This window comes from Crocodylus porosus, unplaced genomic scaffold (genome assembly GCF_001723895.1).
Source record: "Crocodylus porosus isolate Cpor-Errol unplaced genomic scaffold, CroPor_comp1, whole genome shotgun sequence".
Taxonomy (NCBI): domain Eukaryota; kingdom Metazoa; phylum Chordata; order Crocodylia; family Crocodylidae; genus Crocodylus; species Crocodylus porosus.
The window spans coordinates 12,086,322-12,103,262 of record NW_017728922.1 but is presented as its reverse complement, the minus strand read 5'-3'; the positions used below and the strand labels follow the sequence as shown (position 1 = coordinate 12,103,262).

At 46.8% G+C, this 16,941-nt stretch overlaps 1 long non-coding RNA gene across 1 annotated transcript in view; it reads left to right on the top strand.

Annotated features, from left to right (window-relative positions):
• Positions 1–12,576, top strand: part of LOC109313222 — a 35,221-nt gene extending 22,645 nt beyond the window's left edge. The window contains exon 2 of the long non-coding RNA XR_002101995.1: positions 11,072–12,576. This is a non-coding gene — a long non-coding RNA (uncharacterized LOC109313222). The remainder of the gene's footprint in view (positions 1–11,071) is intronic.
• Positions 12,577–16,941: the final 4,365 nt, after the last annotated feature.

Here is a 16,941-nt window from a genome sequence, read left to right as displayed (position 1 = left end):
GACAGGGTGCAGTTGGCTCTGCCTATTGCTTCATCGCATTTGCAACTCATATTCATCCTGGAGTCGATCATAACTCCAAGATCCCTGTCTGCCTCTGTGCTGCCGAGAGGGTCAGCCTCTAACCTATAACCATAATGCTGGTTCCCTCTCCCCAGGTGCAGCACTCTGCACTTGTCCTTGCTGAACCGCATCCTGTTCAGATCTGCCCACTTCTCCAACCTATCCAGGTCTGCCTGGATGCGGTCCCTGCTTGCTGGTGTATTCACTTTACCCCACAGCTTGGTGTCATCAGCGAACCTGAGCAGGGTGTTCTCCACACCCTCGTCCAGGTCGCTAATGAAGATTTTGAACAGCACTGTCCCAAGGACCAAGCCCTGGGGGACTCCGCTGCCCACACCCTCCCAGGTTGACATTGATCCATCCAGCATCTGTACCTTTTCCTAGAAGCAGGGCGCTTCAGTGCCCTGCGACACACCTTCCCCCCCTAAGTTCGAGTATCCCTAGGAGCGGGGTGCAGAAGTGCCCTGCGACAGTCTCCTTAATCTAACCTATCCCTGCTGGGTAGATGATGGTACATGTTTTTTCTAGGCAGAGGGGTACCAGGCATAGGCAGGGGAGGGACAGGATGCCTTGAGACTTGTCAGAATATTTTAGGGGTGCAGCCTTTAGAACACGGTTGGGTGATAGTGGGTTTTCATTGTTAATTCTTGTGTGGGGTGTCCTGTTAAAATATTTAAATAATGACTGTTTAAAAGTAGCCTAACACCTCATGAGAGCCTTCTTTTTCTCTTGTACACAACAAACCCCACTACTACAGCTGTGGTTCCTGGATCATCAAGAGCAGCTGTTAACGCTCAACATCAACACAGTTATAGAATAAATCAAAGACTATCTAAGGAAAATATCCTTCAGATACTGGCTGAAGTGTCCCAAAATATATCTATGTCCACTGACCGAATGATATCTGAAATTCATGATATCTTCAATAGGTTAACGAGGAGGGAGGAAGCCAATTTTGATCTTACGGAAACCAGGACTAATGAAATGTTAGAATGTTTTAAGGAATCCAATAAGAAGGCTGATCGTAGTTTGCAGCTGGCTGGAGCAAAGGTTTAGACAGCAGCTTCTAACACGGTTACACGATTGCAACAGTATGGAGAGAAGCACTGATGATAGGCCACCCCAACCAACTGTTCATTCTCTTCCAAAAGAGAGCTGTGCATCCTCTAGCCACAAGAGGAGAGCCCCAAGATGATGAAGGGCAGGAGGATACTGAGCAGCCTTGGGGATGGTCCAAGTGGGGGGAATCTCGTGGGGAACCAGGTTCTCGAGTATACAAAAAGCTGAGAGGTGTCCTAATAGAATTCCCATTCAATGGGCAGTCCTCAGTGATCAAGCTCTAACTGATGAATGCATGTATTTTTTCCTCAATTTCAATTAGAGAGGCTTTTAACACACAAGAGGGGTGATGGGATGCTCTATTACCCCTTGTGGTGGTATGCTTCTTAGGCAATGCTCCCTCATATGCTGTCACCCCAATTTTCTCAAAGCAGATTATATTTCTATCTAGTATTTATCTTTAACGTTAAAGGGTGGGGGTGGGGGTTGTGAGCTCAGTTAGGTTCACTTTCTATCTGTTTGTTGGTTTAACTGCTTTAGTATTTTTTTGAAAATTGAGACAGAGAGAAAGTTCCCCAAAGGACTTTGGAAAGTGTCTTGTACTGGTTTTTTTTTTTTTTTCCAGACAAGGAAAGGTTGAAATTCCACTTTAAATCCACCTATGTTCTACACTCCAAAGAATACCAAAATTGCATCATCTAGTAGCAATCCAATCCCCATTCTCTAACACCAGAAATTCCTATCTTCTCCCACCCTGGTTTCCCAGACAACCTTTACAATTCTCTAAATCTTGGATGACACAGGTAGGCCACCTCAGGGGTGCACCATGACAGGGCTGGCCAACCCCATTAGAAACACCCCCTGACTGTCAAAATTACTAGGGTTCACCATGGTCATCCCTACAGTTGCACAAGTCATGCATGGGAGAGCTCATCAGCTACCACGGTGGCTGCATAATGCCAACACAGGTCGGAACACACACCAAAACATGCACACTAAGCTTTTGACAAGCAAGGTCTTTAAAGGGAAGTGATACTACCAATGGCAGCACCAGCCCTGCACTCAGTGCCAACAGTCATCAACACACCCCCAGCGCAGTGTGCTTGACAAGGCTGGTTAACCCCAAGGGACATTACTAAACCTAGTTTAGCATATATGGGTGTTATTTCTTCTGTCCGCCTTGCAATGAAAGAAAAAAACAAGCCTATTCACAGTATTCATTGCACAGAGCAATCATGTGGTTGCAGTATCTCCCTTCATTGCAAAATTTTGTTAATGATGCCTGCAAAGTGCACTGCTTTTTTAGATCTGACCTTTCCAAGGACAGGTCACTCAGAACTCTATAAATTGTTGGCAAAAAAACATTTGAGGATTTGAGGGTACCCCATATACATGCATACATCCTTAATAATACACTGTGTCCTGTCCTGCACAATATACACAAATGAAGAAGCTTGTGTAAATCTTTAATGATGCAAATATTATTACAGTAAATATTTTCAATAAGCTGTTTTCACTACCCTGTCTTGAATAAGCCTGAAGTACCTTTATTGAAGACCAAGACATAGGGGGGAAGAGCTTTGATAAAAATCTATTGTCAGGCTGGGTGGGGGGAAACCCCATAATACTAATCACAAGACTGGTGCCAACCAACTTGGGGCCTGCATGACCAAGGCTTCTGTCTTGTGGCTCAGGGCATTTATCACCTAATGACCAGCCATTAGGCCTTTACAAAGGTATTAGAAAACACCCTACATCACATAGGATAAATTGGACAGGATAACCAAACTGACACAGCAGGAACCCAGAAATCTGCAAGATGCCTTTCAACTGCCCACAGTGTAACAGAAATCCTATTGGGAATAGAGTACATTTGCCACTGCATCAGGCATGGGCACCCACTCGCGGTCCTACCTTACCCACTCCACGGGTGCTATGGATAAGCCCACTCTGGTACACATGACTGTACATGGTCCTGCACCACTACCTTGCCAGCATGGCAACACTGGCAATGCTGTGGACACAAGCTGGGGTTCGGGGACCAACAGCCCCAAGAAGAGTGCAGGACAGCCACACTCCTGAGCCATGTGCGAAAATGACAAAGATTTTTAGTAGAACTTTTGAATGGGCTAACTGCTCAATGTCATCTCCCCTGACAGCTGTTCCTTGCCCTGACATAAAAGAGACCGCAACCCAGACAGAGGAGCAATGGTATAAATCAGGATACTGATTATGTAATTGAAAGACTTCTAAAAATAGAAGTTATGAAATTATGGTGGGTGAGAAGAAAGCCCAAGTACTTGAATTCTTTCTAACTATCATATTTACTACCTGCAGAATAATATTGATGACGCATTGTAAAGATTTCAAATGTGTCTTTTGACAGGAGTGAAAACAAGATCGGTGTCAGATTCTAGGAGGCACCACTCTTTACTGGTGTATTTGATGAGCATGGTTGTTTGTTTGTTTGTTTGTTTCTTTCAAAATAGCCGCCGACAGGAGTGTTTGCTCAGAGCTCTGAAAGCTTTTTCCTATTTTGTGAACCTTTCTTCTTCTCTTGTTTGGTTTCCCTCCCCTAGACAGTCTGACCCTTTTCCTACTGTAGTCCCCCACTTTTCATTTCTTTTTCCTGCCTTTTTTCTGCTTTTCTCCACCCGTTCTCCTGCAGTCATCATCTTCCCCTCCCCACTACCTCCCTCAGGTTGTTTTTTGTTTTCCCTTTGTAGTACCAAATTTAGTCAGGCTTCTGGCCTACTTGACTAGGAAAACAGACAAAGATGAGAAGTGCTGATACTGCTTATTTCAGTTACATGTTCTGACATAAGGATTCCTGCATGCCTTGTTTAGTCTTGATATATGCTTGTAAACTTAGGGAGTCTGAGAAATCCTTTGAAACAGACAAGTGGGTGATTCCCCTTGCTGTCTGGAATTCTCTCTGTGATCACAGTATAGCCCTAATTAAAGAAAAGCTGGCTCTGTCAGTTCGGAGATTCAACCACAACACAAAGTTTGATTTCTTCCACAATTTGGTGCTGTGACTCAGATAGAGACACCAGAAGTGATCAGTTGGGACACAGACATCTCTTCACTGAAGCCCTGGCGACAAACCAAGGTAAGAGACCTTTTGAAATCTCTATTGGGGCTTTTCAGTGAGAGGCTGTCTCTGTGTCTTCCCGATTCACTGCTTGAGGCTCACCCTATCTGAACTTTTTTTCTGCCAGAACTGTCAGACCCACTGTGTAAGTTGTAACTGTGAGTAGAAAGACTTAAGGTTAAAGACTCTGTGTTGCTGTTGTCAATGAAAGTATTTCCCCATGTGAATTGAGTTAAGTTTTGTAAAGAACTATGCGGTCTCTCTGAGGCCAGGAGTGGAAACCTTGTGCAGCCGCCCTGAAGACAACAGATTTGGTCTGTGTGCTCTTCGAAAGCAAGGGTGCAAAGCGGAAACTTTTAGAGTGTGAGTGTTTTCCATGATAAGCGTTGACCAGGGCTGAGACTAAAGAAATGCTCTTGAACCTCGTGCCTCAACGCAGAAATTCCCTTGTGTGAATTGAAAGTATGAATTGAGAAATATGAGCCACTGACCAGGTCTGAGACTAAGATTGGGTTCAGGTGCCGCAAGACTGTCCGGAAGGGCAGTTTTGAATGCAAGGGGGCCCAACTGGAACCTCATAACCCAGTGGACAGGTTTACCCTTTCCCCACCCTCATAATGGGCCGTGTCTAACCGTGAGTAACTGCGTTGTGTGCCATTATTGCCGTGGTGTCTTGTCTTTGGACATTAGCCGCAGCATTTCTGTGCCACTAGCAAATCTCATGACCTGACCAGACACCCTCAATAAGCCATTCCTGTGTAAAAGACCTGTGTGAATTGTGTTAAGGAAACAGGGAGCGGAGGATCTAAAGATGTACCAGCTCCACCAGAAGGGACTCCAGCATTGTACATGTACACACACTATGGCCATAAAAGTTGTAAGTTTCTAGACAAATAGAATTGGTATACCAGAGATGATTTTAGCTGGCAGTTTCCCCTGGAGGGAACATTTGATTTAAGTAAAATTGTTCATCTCTGCAGAGACCTTGAGTTAAGAGGTAGTAATATACCACAGACTCAATGGGACACATTTTTTAATTGGTATGAAGAAGCTTTCAAGAGATGTCAAGAATCTCAAATTCAGAGTCTTAAGCACTTCCAAGAGAAACTGAAATCTCAGATAAAAGAATTAAAACAGAAAAGTGCACCAAAAAGGTCCCCCCCATCAACAGTACTATCAGCACCAAAACTCCTTTATCCACAAATAACTAAGAATGAAGCCAGTCTTCATCTGGCCTTCCAACTACTATCCTATGGTCCTCATCCATGTGGGAACCAATGATGCGGCCCGGAGTAGTCTGGACCAGATCATGGATGACTATGTGGTTCTGGGGGCCAGGCTTAGAGAGTTGGGGGCCCAGGTGGTCTTTTCGTCCTTCCTCCCAGTTAGTGGAGGCCGTCAGTGGCAGAGTGCCTGCATCCGTGAGGTGAATTGGCACCTCCAGAGTTGGTGTCATCACACCGGATTTGGCTTCCTGGGCCATGACCTGCACTTCAGATCAGAGGGCGTCCTGGGGCATGATGGTCTCCATCTCTCCCCCAAAGGTAAGAGTTTGTTTTCTTACTGGCTAGTTGACCTCCTCTGGTGGGCTTCAAACTAAGTTTGTCGGGGAGTGGGGATCCACAAGAGCAAGAGAAAACTCAACCAGGTGTAGGACCTGCCCAGGTAAGAGCTCAGGTATATACCAAGGGACCAGTTGTCTCTCAGGTAGGGGGGGTGCCCAGAGCTCCTTGGGCGGAATTAAGGTGTCTCTTCACTAATGCAAGAAGCATGGGGAACAAGCAGGAGGAGCTTGCTGTCCTGCTTGCAAGTAGTAAAATCAACCTGGTTGGCCTAGTAGAGACATGGTGGGATGAAACATTTGACTGGGCATTAGACACAGAAGGCTATAGGTTGTTTAAAAGAGATAGGAAGGGGAAAAAAGGTGGGGGGGGTTGCACTCCATGTTAGGGAATAGTATACCAGTTCTACCTTCCAAATGGGACCAGAGGAAGGCTTAACTGAGACCCTGTGGGTCAAACTTCAAGGAGGGTGGGGGGAGAGGGATTTGGTGGTAGGGGTTTACTACAGGCCAGCACATCAGGAGGAAGAGCATGCATTCTCAGTTAGAGCTTGATCACTGAGGACTGCCCATTGAATGGGAATTCTATTAGGACACCTCTCAGCTTTTTGTATACTCGAGAACCTGGTTCCCCACGAGATTCCCCCCACTTGGACCATCCCCAAGGCTGCTCAGTATCCTCCTGCCCTTCATCATCTTGGGGCTCTCCTCTTGTGGCTAGAGGATGCACAGCTCTCTTTTGGAAGAGAATGAACAGTTGGTTGGGGTGGCCTATCATCAGTGCTTCTCTCCATACTGTTGCAATCGTGTAACCGTGTTAGAAGCTGCTGTCTAAACCTTTGCTCCAGCCAGCTGCAAACTACGATCAGCCTTCTTATTGGATTCCTTAAAACATTCTAACATTTCATTAGTCCTGGTTTCCGTAAGATCAAAATTGGCTTCCTCCCTCCTCGTTAACCTATTGAAGATATCATGAATTTCAGATATCATTCGGTCAGTGGACATAGATATATTTTGGGACACTTCAGCCAGTATCTGAAGGATATTTTCCTTAGATAGTCTTTGATTTATTCTATAACTGTGTTGATGTTGAGCGTTAACAGCTGCTCTTGATGATCCAGGAACCACAGCTGTAGTAGTGGGGTTTGTTGTGTACAAGAGAAAAAGAAGGCTCTCATGAGGTGTTAGGCTACTTTTAAACAGTCATTATTTAAATATTTTAACAGGACACCCCACACAAGAATTAACAATGAAAACCCACTATCACCCAACCGTGTTCTAAAGGCTGCACCCCTAAAATATTCTGACAAGTCTCAAGGCATCCTGTCCCTCCCCTGCCTATGCCTGGTACCCCTCTGCCTAGAAAAAACATGTACCATCATCTACCCAGCAGGGAATAGGTTAGATTTGTTTAAGGAGACTGTCGCAGGGCACTTCTGCACCCCGCTCCTAGGGATACTCAAACTTAGGGGGGGAAGGTGTGTCGCAGGGCACTGAAGCACCCTGCTCCTAGGAAAAGGTACAGGTGCCTGTTGCCGGGGCAACCACTGTGGTCAGCTGACCAGAAGGGGGCAGGGCCTGGCCTATATAAACAGCCTAGGCTGAGGCCAAGGAGGCAGTTCCCCTCTGGCAGCTGAGGAAGTTGGAGTTCTGTTGAAGCAGGCAGTGCAGTGAAGCCCGATGGCCTGAAACAGCTCCTGTGTGAGGAGACTGGGTGGAGGAAGTCCTGGTAGGGATTTGGGTTGATAAATTGCTTGATGGTTTAGAGTTTATGTTTTAGCCAGGAGGCTTAGCTTTGAGTTGCAGCTGATTGGCTGATGTTATTGCTTTTGGTTGTTACACTGGAGGACCAGGTAAGGCTAATAGGGGTTGGAGGAGGCCTCATTAGGGGCTCCACAGTGGTGTGGGGACCCTGGTACCAGAAAGGGCACAGCAGTCAAGGGTGCACTGACCCCAGCCCTGAAAAGGGGCTCAGTGGATTGAGAGCCAGGTAAGGCCAAGGCCGCTTGAGCCATATAGGAATCATAGACCCGAGGAGGGGATTTAGGGGCCAGGCACGGCTACGGCCACCTGAGCCCCAATTGTGAGGAGCACCAGAGTGGCCATGGGCGAGAAGCCCCAGGGAGGGCGCACAGGAATAGAAGCCCCAGGGAAGGGATTTGGGGGCAAGGCACGGCTACAGCCACCTGAGCCCTGTTTGGGAGACAGGGCCCCAGTGCGGGCAGAATCGTGAGAGTGTCCCGTGGGGCACGGCTGCAAGAGAGGCCAGAGAGCATCTGTGGGGAGCACGGGCAGTGGTGAGAGGCGAGAGAGACCAGGGAGCACTTGTGACAGAGCGCAGGCTAAACAGCCACGAGAGAGGCCAGGGAACCCACGAGGGTGCAGGCAACTAAGACAAGCCCAGAGGACGTCCGTGAGGAAGCGGGCTATAGCGAGGCAAGTAAGGGGCTGCCGTGAGGGCACAGCAAGGGATTTACCTAGACAATGGCCGGTACATCTGCAAGGCTTGGGGCATGGTATTAGGGGTGGTAGGAGCCACGTGTAGCCCTTAAGGCTTTAGTGCACGGGGTCAGCTGAGATGGGGCACTGGCCGGGATACATCGGGGGTACCGTGTCCAAAGGGTTGAAAAGGCAGCCTCCCATAGCACTAATACCACCAAAGACGTGGCGGACGAGAACGAGGGTGCATTTATATCAACTTGGCATGGTAGGGGGCGCTAGGGGAGATCACGGCCGCTCCTAGGACCCCGCCCCATGACAGGGACCAATCTCCCCAACCCCAGGAGACTAAGGATGCATGTAACAGTAATATTTTAGCCCCATGTCTAACACCACTGCTATAACTTACTAGTCACTGTTAGCGAGGCTTGTGGGGTCTCCGGCACAGGACTCGCTTGGCAACCTAAAGACTCCTGCAACAGAATATTGGTTGAGTCAGAGTCCTCTTCCTCATCATGAGCAGAAAAGTTGTTTCAGGTCCCCTGCTGCTCATCATCGTGGGTATCTGGTACCAAAAGGCATGGGTTAACCAGAGCAGAAGGCAAGCTCATTTCAGGCTGTGTGCCGTAGAGGTCCCTTGAGCAGCCCCAAGTGAGGTCGTTAGTCTGTGACTGAGTCAGTGACTGAGGAGGCTGATTGCATGGAGCTTGAGAAATGGCTGCCAATGTGCTGTGGCACCGAGGATTTTCTGGTTCCTTGTGCAACAAACCTGTTGTCCCAAATTCATTCGGGCAAGCCTGTGAAGCATCTCTTTTAAGGATGGTAGACAGCTTTCATAAAATGGAATCATTCTATGTGCGGCACCGAATGAAAATTATTGTCCTTGACATGATGGAAAGCACACTTTAAAGACTTGATCTTACTGCGGCACTTTTCCAGGCCCAATAGATGCTACATTCCTCTAAAAGTTGCACAATAGCCACATATACTAGCTTATTTATTTGGTTTTCCAGTTGTGTCAGCACTTTCCTTTCACCCCAAATATCAATCAGTGCCTCAATTGGTCCACGGCCTTGCGAAGTATCTGGCATGTCTTCCAAATTTTGCCTTTTCTTGGTCCCTTCCATTGCCAACAAAAGCAGAGCAGATGAGATAGTGATGTCTGCAGTACAGCCTGCTATGACCTTTTCTGGGGTATATCCAAGAACCTGCCACCTGTGTACCTTTTATGAAGAGAGGCATAATCCAAGTGTGATTTGTGCATTCTCCAGACATTTGTGGCAGTTCTTTACTTTTGATAGTCTATCTGCTGGCATTCAGAAGGATACTCACACAACTATTGTGCTGGTGATTGGTGAAAATGGTGGGTGATGATCACTGTTAGACCTTGACTCCATGCGATGCCCACTGACTAGGGAGACAATGGATCGATGCCATCAGGCATCACCTACACACATTGCTAATCAACAGCTTTATTCAAAAAGGAGACAGCTTTGGGCAAGGTCCAACAAACTAGAGAGCAGCCACAAACATTTGTTTTTTCCATATTTATACACCTTGGTTTATGCTCATTAACATTTACTCCACATTTTTCCCTTCTTTGTTCCACCCATATTCCCTCCTATCTTGAGCTTCACCTCTGTTTACTGTTTACTTCATTAGAATGGAATTGCCTATGCATGTATTATTTGCATGTCTTTTTGCTATGAGCACATGCCTAGACCCCTGACCCCAGCTTCTTTTGGTCATTTGCGGTTTCTTGCTGATTTCTTCACCATCTCCAGGGTCTTACTTCTGCCTTATCTCCTAACAACAGCCATTGGTCTGTATCCTGTTCTTCTTACACAATGAGCTATATATCTTACAACACTACTATATTGTTAGGAAAATGCTTGCTAAGCATCTTGCAATGTTACTTTTAACATACCATTCTGCCTTGTGGTTAGCAGCTTTGCCTTTTATTCATCTGCAGATCCAGTGCTCCCCAAGATCCAAATATTGTCACCCTAACAATCACTGCAGGTGAAAAACTGCAAATGAGTTAGAATGGATGATTGAAACACATTTCCATTAGATATACAGGCAGTAACAAAAGCAGTTTCCATAAGGTGATCAGGGTTCTTACAGTGTGGGAGGGGGTGCAATGTGGGTGGTGGTCCCTAATCTCATTTTTGGGTGAAAAGCATAGAAGTTGAATATTCCATGTGCTTGAAGATAAATTGTGGAATGGAATAGAAACCCTTCCCTGTGCTTAGGGTGCTGTTGGCTGCCAGGCTTCAGCAGTGAGTGTGTCATGGCTTTTGAATGGTTTTCTGGCAATTTTGTCATGCAAAGACATTGGCAGCCTGCACCTATCTGCTTTCTAAAACAGCCATCTGTGACTTGACTTGAGGAACTGAGAAGCTGTTCTGGGGAGACCATAATTACAATACCATTTAAAATTATTTGCTTAGCCAGCATTGACCTTCAACTTACAAGGAACACCAGGGAAGCCTGAAGCCTGAATTCGCAGCACTGCATTGAAAACTGTTATTAATTATTGGGCCGATGCCATGTAGTGTCTGAGGTGGGATGGATGATGTATGGTTTGGTCTAGTGTTTAAGCAGACAGGCAATTTTTCACAGAAAACAGACAAGCGTAGCCTACCTTTTGAGGGGTCAGGGGGTGTTTAACACATCAAATGTGAAATGCAGGAAGCTAAGGAAGGATTGGGGATAGGAATGTGGTAACATTTCAGCTCTTTTCAACCAAAACTGGAAAGATGCAAGGAGGATTTGGAAGAGCACAAGATTTGTGTAGCTATTGATGTATAAATTACATGAGTGATTTCATGGTAACAAGGGACTGATTGTTGCAGGCTTTGAACAACAGGGAACAGAGGCAGAATTGGGTTTGTGGCCTGCTTGCTAAAGAAAATGGCTTCCTCTTGTCCTGATGGACTAAGCAGAAAGCAGAAGTTAATTTTGAATGCCATCAAAGATTCACGTTGTGGAAGTATGGTTCTACAAGAGTACTTTATAAACTTGATGCACTTGTGCTGGTGTCTTGTAAAACTCATGAATAGATAACTTGGGATGTTTGCTTTGAAGAAAAGGTTCTGGACTGAACTGTACAAGGTACTCCCATGTTGCAACAAGCATCAAGCATGGGTTCATAAGACCACAGTGGCATGTTGGCCATACATTAAGGGCAAGCCTTACCAGATGGCACATGGAAGCCTTTCGGACTGGTGGGAAAGAATCATCATGTCCATGTGGAATTATGACCAGTGGCTGGAAACATTAAGAATGAGCAAAAAGACGTTCTTCCATATTGCTATGTTGCTTGCACCACACATCCAGAGCCAGACAACTGTCACGTGGAAGCCCAGCAGCCCAGAGAAGCATATTGCCATGGCTGTGATGAAACTGGCTACTCCAATAATCCTGCGCTATGTTGTGAATCAGTTCAGTGTGGCTCCCTGCACTGCTGTGAGGGTGATCAGAGAGGTATACCACCTGCTGCAGGAGCTGGCCGCAAACAAATTCATCTGCCTAAGTAACCCCTGGGAGATGGTGGAAGGATTCTGGGCAGTGGGCTTCCTGAACTGCATGGAGCACTTGACAGCACACACATTTCCATCCTAAAACAGTCCCAGGACAACTGTTCATTCATAAACAGAAAGGGATTTCCTTCGGTCATTCTCCAAGCTATAGTGGATCACCAAGGTAGATTTACAAACATTTACTCAGGATAGGCAGGAAGCACCCACGGTGCATGTGTGTTTTGAAACTCACCACTGCCTGGGATGATGAGAAGGGCCAATATGCCCCAGGACTGGGGGAGGTTGTCATCCAGGTTGTTTCAGCGCCCCAACTGATAATTGCTGATGTGGCTTACCCACTCCTGCCCTGGCTTATGAAGCCTTACAGCAGGCAAGTAAGTGACCCACAAAAATTACTGTTCAACCATCAACCAAGCAAATGCTGCATGAGTGTAGAGCATTCATTTGGGCGCTTGAAAGCCCATTGGAGATCACTCAACTACAGGCTAGAGGTCGAGGCTGAGAACATCACCTTGTTCATAATGGCAGCATGCTGCATAATATCTGTGAGACAAGGGATGAGGTTTTCAGTGAGTCTTGGAATGAAAACTTAAGGGAAACCATTGAAGATGCAAGACTTACACAGAAAGCAAGGGGGAGGCGGTTAGAGATACAGGCAAACAGCAGCAGGGGAGCTGTCATCACAAATTGCCTGGTGGCATACATCTTGGCTGCTGAGGAGGGGGAATGTGCTCTGTAATTGTGTAAATGGATCATTTTTGTATTTCATCTTGCATTTCTTATTACTCTATAATTGAATAAATTCTTACTGAGATAAAGTTTTGGATACTTGGTTTGTAACGGACTCTTGGGGAGGTCTCTGCATGGGATTTGAAGAGAACATATTCCCTGTAGGATGGAGGGGAGGGGTTGCAGTGGGTGGGGGGCATGTGGGATAGGTCTGGATTGTTTTGGGGTGGCAGGCAACTTGAGAAGAAAAGGAGGAGTAAAACGGGGGGGGGGATATGACTGCAGGTGATGATCTGTGATGCAAGCAGTAATAGGATTGAAATGCAAATAGGGAAAGTGATAAGAAATTTCCTCTTACTGAGCCTGGGTTTTGTTTTCTGTATCACCTCAACCACACCATCCCCTGCTGTGCAAGGTGGGGGGGGGGGGCAGCTCATCAGACTGTCTTTGCACTGGTTTGGTGTTGTTGTAGAGGTGGATAAAGATTCCTTGGGTACTGGGGGTCCCTGTACCCCCACCAGCATGCATGCATGCTGGGCAGTGTGGTAATTGCCAGGCAGGAGGTGGAGTAGGCTGATCAGAGATCCCCCGTGTGTGGGGCAGCTGTTCTGGGCACAGTGATCCCCAGTACCCAAGGAATCTTAATCCACCTCTACAACAACACCAAACCATCCCTGCCCACCCCAATCAGACATGCTGTTTGATGAGAGGATACAAATGACAGGAGGCAGATCGTGCATTCTCTTTTACATAAAAATCCTTTAATGTTTCTATTCAACCTTTTATTTTATTTTTCACATTAGCAAAACCATGATTGAGTTACACTTTTAAAAATACAACCATTCAAAGTGGCAGCCACCCCACCCTGAAGGAAATTCAGCAGACAGGGCAGCCCAAAACCATTTGGGCAGCAGCAGTACCCCATAGTTTGAGGAAAGCACCCCTGCAGGACAGAGACAAATAGCACAAGTTAACACAAGTCTGGTGGTGTGGCACAGTGGGGAGGAGGGTTTGTTCCCCCTCACATCATCTTGCAATTATTTCTAATGACTACCAAATGCTGACAATGAGCATCTAGGGGATTCGATGAACTTACAGATTCATAGATTCTCAGAGTGTGAGGCTGGAAAGGACCTCGGAAGATCATCGGGTCCAACCCCCTGCACCAAGCAGGGAAGACAACTGGGGTCAGGTGACGCCAGCAAGGTGACTATCCAGTCTCCTCTTGAAGATTTCCATGGTAGGTGATTGGACCACCTCTGGAGGAAGCTTATTCCACAGTCTGGACACCCTAGCTGTGAAGAAGTTTTTCTGATGTTGAGCCTGAAATGGTCTTCCAGGAATTTATGGGCAGTACTCCTGGTTTTCCCCAAGGCTGCCTTGGTGAACAGTTGTTCACAGAGTCCTTGATGTACGCCCCGATGTAGCAGTAAGCCACTAACGAGCCCCCTCTCAGCCTTCTCTTTGTCAGGCTGAAGAGTCCCAGGTCCCTCAGCCCTTCCTCATATGACTTGCCATTCAAGTCTCTGATCATATGGATGGCCCTTCTCTGGATTCTCTCGAGCTTACCATGTCCTTGTTGAAGTGTGGTGCAGTACTCCAGTTGTGGTGTTACCAATGCCAAGTAGAATGGAGGAATCACTTCCCTAGTTTTGCTGGAGATGCATCGATTGATATATGCCAGGGTATTATTTGCCCTGTTGGCTACAGTGTTACACTGCCAGCTCATATTCATACTGTAGTCTATTATTACCCCCAGGTCCCTTTCATTCATGGTGCTGGTCAGTTTGGTGTTGCAAATCCTGTAGGTGTGTAGTGGGGGTTTTGTCCCTAGATGGAGCACTTTACTTTTTTTGATGTTGAACTTCTTTTGGTTCCGATCCGCCCAACTTGCTAGCCTGTCTAGGTCCATCTGTATTTGCAGCCTATCTTCAAGCGTGATTGCATTTCCCCATAACTTGGTGTTGTCCATGAACTTGGCCAGTGAGCTCTTCACCCCCACATACAAATCATTGATAAAGATGTTGAAAAGCACTGAACCAAGCACTGACTCCTGAGGGACACCACTGGCCATTTCTCACCAAGATAACAAAGATCCATGTATTAGAACTCTCTGGGCCCTACCCCGCAACCAGCTCCCTACCCACCTAACTTTCTCATGGTTAAGCCCACAGATCTCCAATTTTCTCATGAGAACATTATGGGATACTAGATCAAAAGTTTTTTGGAAGTCAAGGTATACACTGTCAACCTTCTCTCTCTTATCCAGGTGGCAAGTTACCTGATCATAAAAGGAGATGAGGTTGGTAAGACAAGACCTCCCCATGATGAAGCCATGTTGGTTGTCTTTCAGAATCCTACCATCTACAAGCCTACTGTATATAAAGTCCTTGACTATTTTTTCCAAGATCTTCCCTGGGATAGAAGTTAGGCTGATTGGTCTATAGTTACCTATGTCCTCCCTCCTCCCTTTCTTGAAGATGGACACAACATTGGCTCTCTTCCAGTCCTCAGGGACCTTTCCAGAGCAGCATGAGGTTTGGAAAAGTTTTGCCAGTGGTCCTGCGATGACTTCAGCCAGCTTCTTTTGCACCCTCGGATGAAGTTCATCCAGTCCTGCTGACTTATATATATCTATTTTTTTTCAAATGATCACACGCCAGTTCTATGGTAATAGTAGGAAGGCAGTCATTCCTACCCTGCTCATTCTGTACCTTCTCTGGCATGATTTTGCCCTTGGCCTGGTGAAAGAATGAAGCAACATAGTCATTCAGGAGTTCAGTTTTCTCCTGAATGACAGGAACCAGCTGTCCTGAGTTGGTGAGCACTGGCCCCATACTCCCATTTGTTTTCCTCCTCTTCCCTACATAACTAAAGAAGGACTTCTTGTTGTCCTTGACTCCTGTTGCTAATTTTAGTTCAGTTGCTGCCTTAGCCCTTCAAATCTGTTTCCTACAAGTATAGCCCTCCTTGGGGCATGCCCCAAGCATCCACTGTTTGTACTTCTTTTTCTTCTTTCTTAAGAGGATCATGATATCCCTGTTTAGCCAAAAGGGCTTCCCAGCCTTTTTGTTACCTTTCCTCCACATGGGGATTGACTTCCTTTGTGCTTTGAGGATTGTGTCTTTAAGGAACAACCACTCTTCATGCACTCCTTTCACCTTTGGCTCCTGGTCCCACAGCCCTTTCCCTGCTAGTGACCTGAGTTTGTTGAAATTTGCATTTTTTGAAGTCCAAAATTTCAGTCCTGATATCTAATTTGTCTGCCTTGAGACAGACAGTGAACATGATGATTTCATGTTTGCTGTCATCCAGGCTACCTTCTAGTTTTAAGTTGGTTACCAGGTCATCTCCTTTGGCCAGGACCAACTCTAGAATAGTATTACCTCTAGTTGGCTTGTGTACTTCCTGAGTCAGGAAAAGCTCTTTTGATGCAGGTCAGGAAGGAAGGTGACTGCTCTGACTTGGCTGAGTGTTCCTCCCAAGAGATATCTGCATAACTGAAGTTGCCCATGATGACCATACCCTGTGCTCATGCAGCCTCTGCCAGTTCTTGGGTGAACTCTAGATTGAGTTTCTCCCCCTGGTTTGGTGGTCTGTAGTATATACCTACAGCTAGGTCTCTCTCATTGTGCTTCCCTCCCCCCCCCCACCCCGCAGTTTGACCCACAGGGTTTCAAGCCATCCTTCTTTGGAGCCGATATCAGTCTCCAAGGAAATGTACTGCTCCCTCAAACAGAGAGCTGCACCTCCATCTTTCTTCCCTGCTTGGTCCCTTCTATGCAGGGTGTAGCAGGGCACTGAGGTGTCTGCTACTTGTGGAGCAGTAATGAAGGAGCCTAGGTGCAGGTTGCTAGGGCAACTGGAGGGAGCCAGGAGCCCACCCCTGTTAGCAGTCAGCTGACGGGAAGGGGGAGGGCCTCGTTCCTATATAACTCCCAGGCTGAGGCCAGGCAGGCAGTTCCCTGCTGGCAGAAAAAAGGGGAAGGAACTCTGCCAGAGCAAGAAAAGAGAAGAGGCCAAAATGCACAAGCAGTTGGTACAGGTGAAGGATGGAGTGGGGGTGGCTCGAGTGATGTTGTAGCTAATTGGCAGAAATGTATGTTATAGCCTAGGGACTTGAGTTTTGTGTTCACTGTTTATGACCAGTGGCTTGGGAGGGCTATAAAAGGGAAGGAGGAGGCCTCATAAGGGGACCCACGGCAGAGAGAGCCACAAGAAGCCCCCAACAAGGGGGCAGCAATTCCGAGGCAAAGGCTCGGGACAGCCCGAGTGCACGGTGAGGCGCGGTGTAAGACACGGTCTGCGGAGAGCCCGAGCGCCCAGTGAGATGCAGGCTGTGGAAAGCCCAAGCGTCAAAGAGAGTATAAGACAGAACAACATCTTGTTACCTGTCAGTTCCATGTTCTTGGGGAACCCTGACACAGGACACAGACTGTCTGACTCACAAAGAA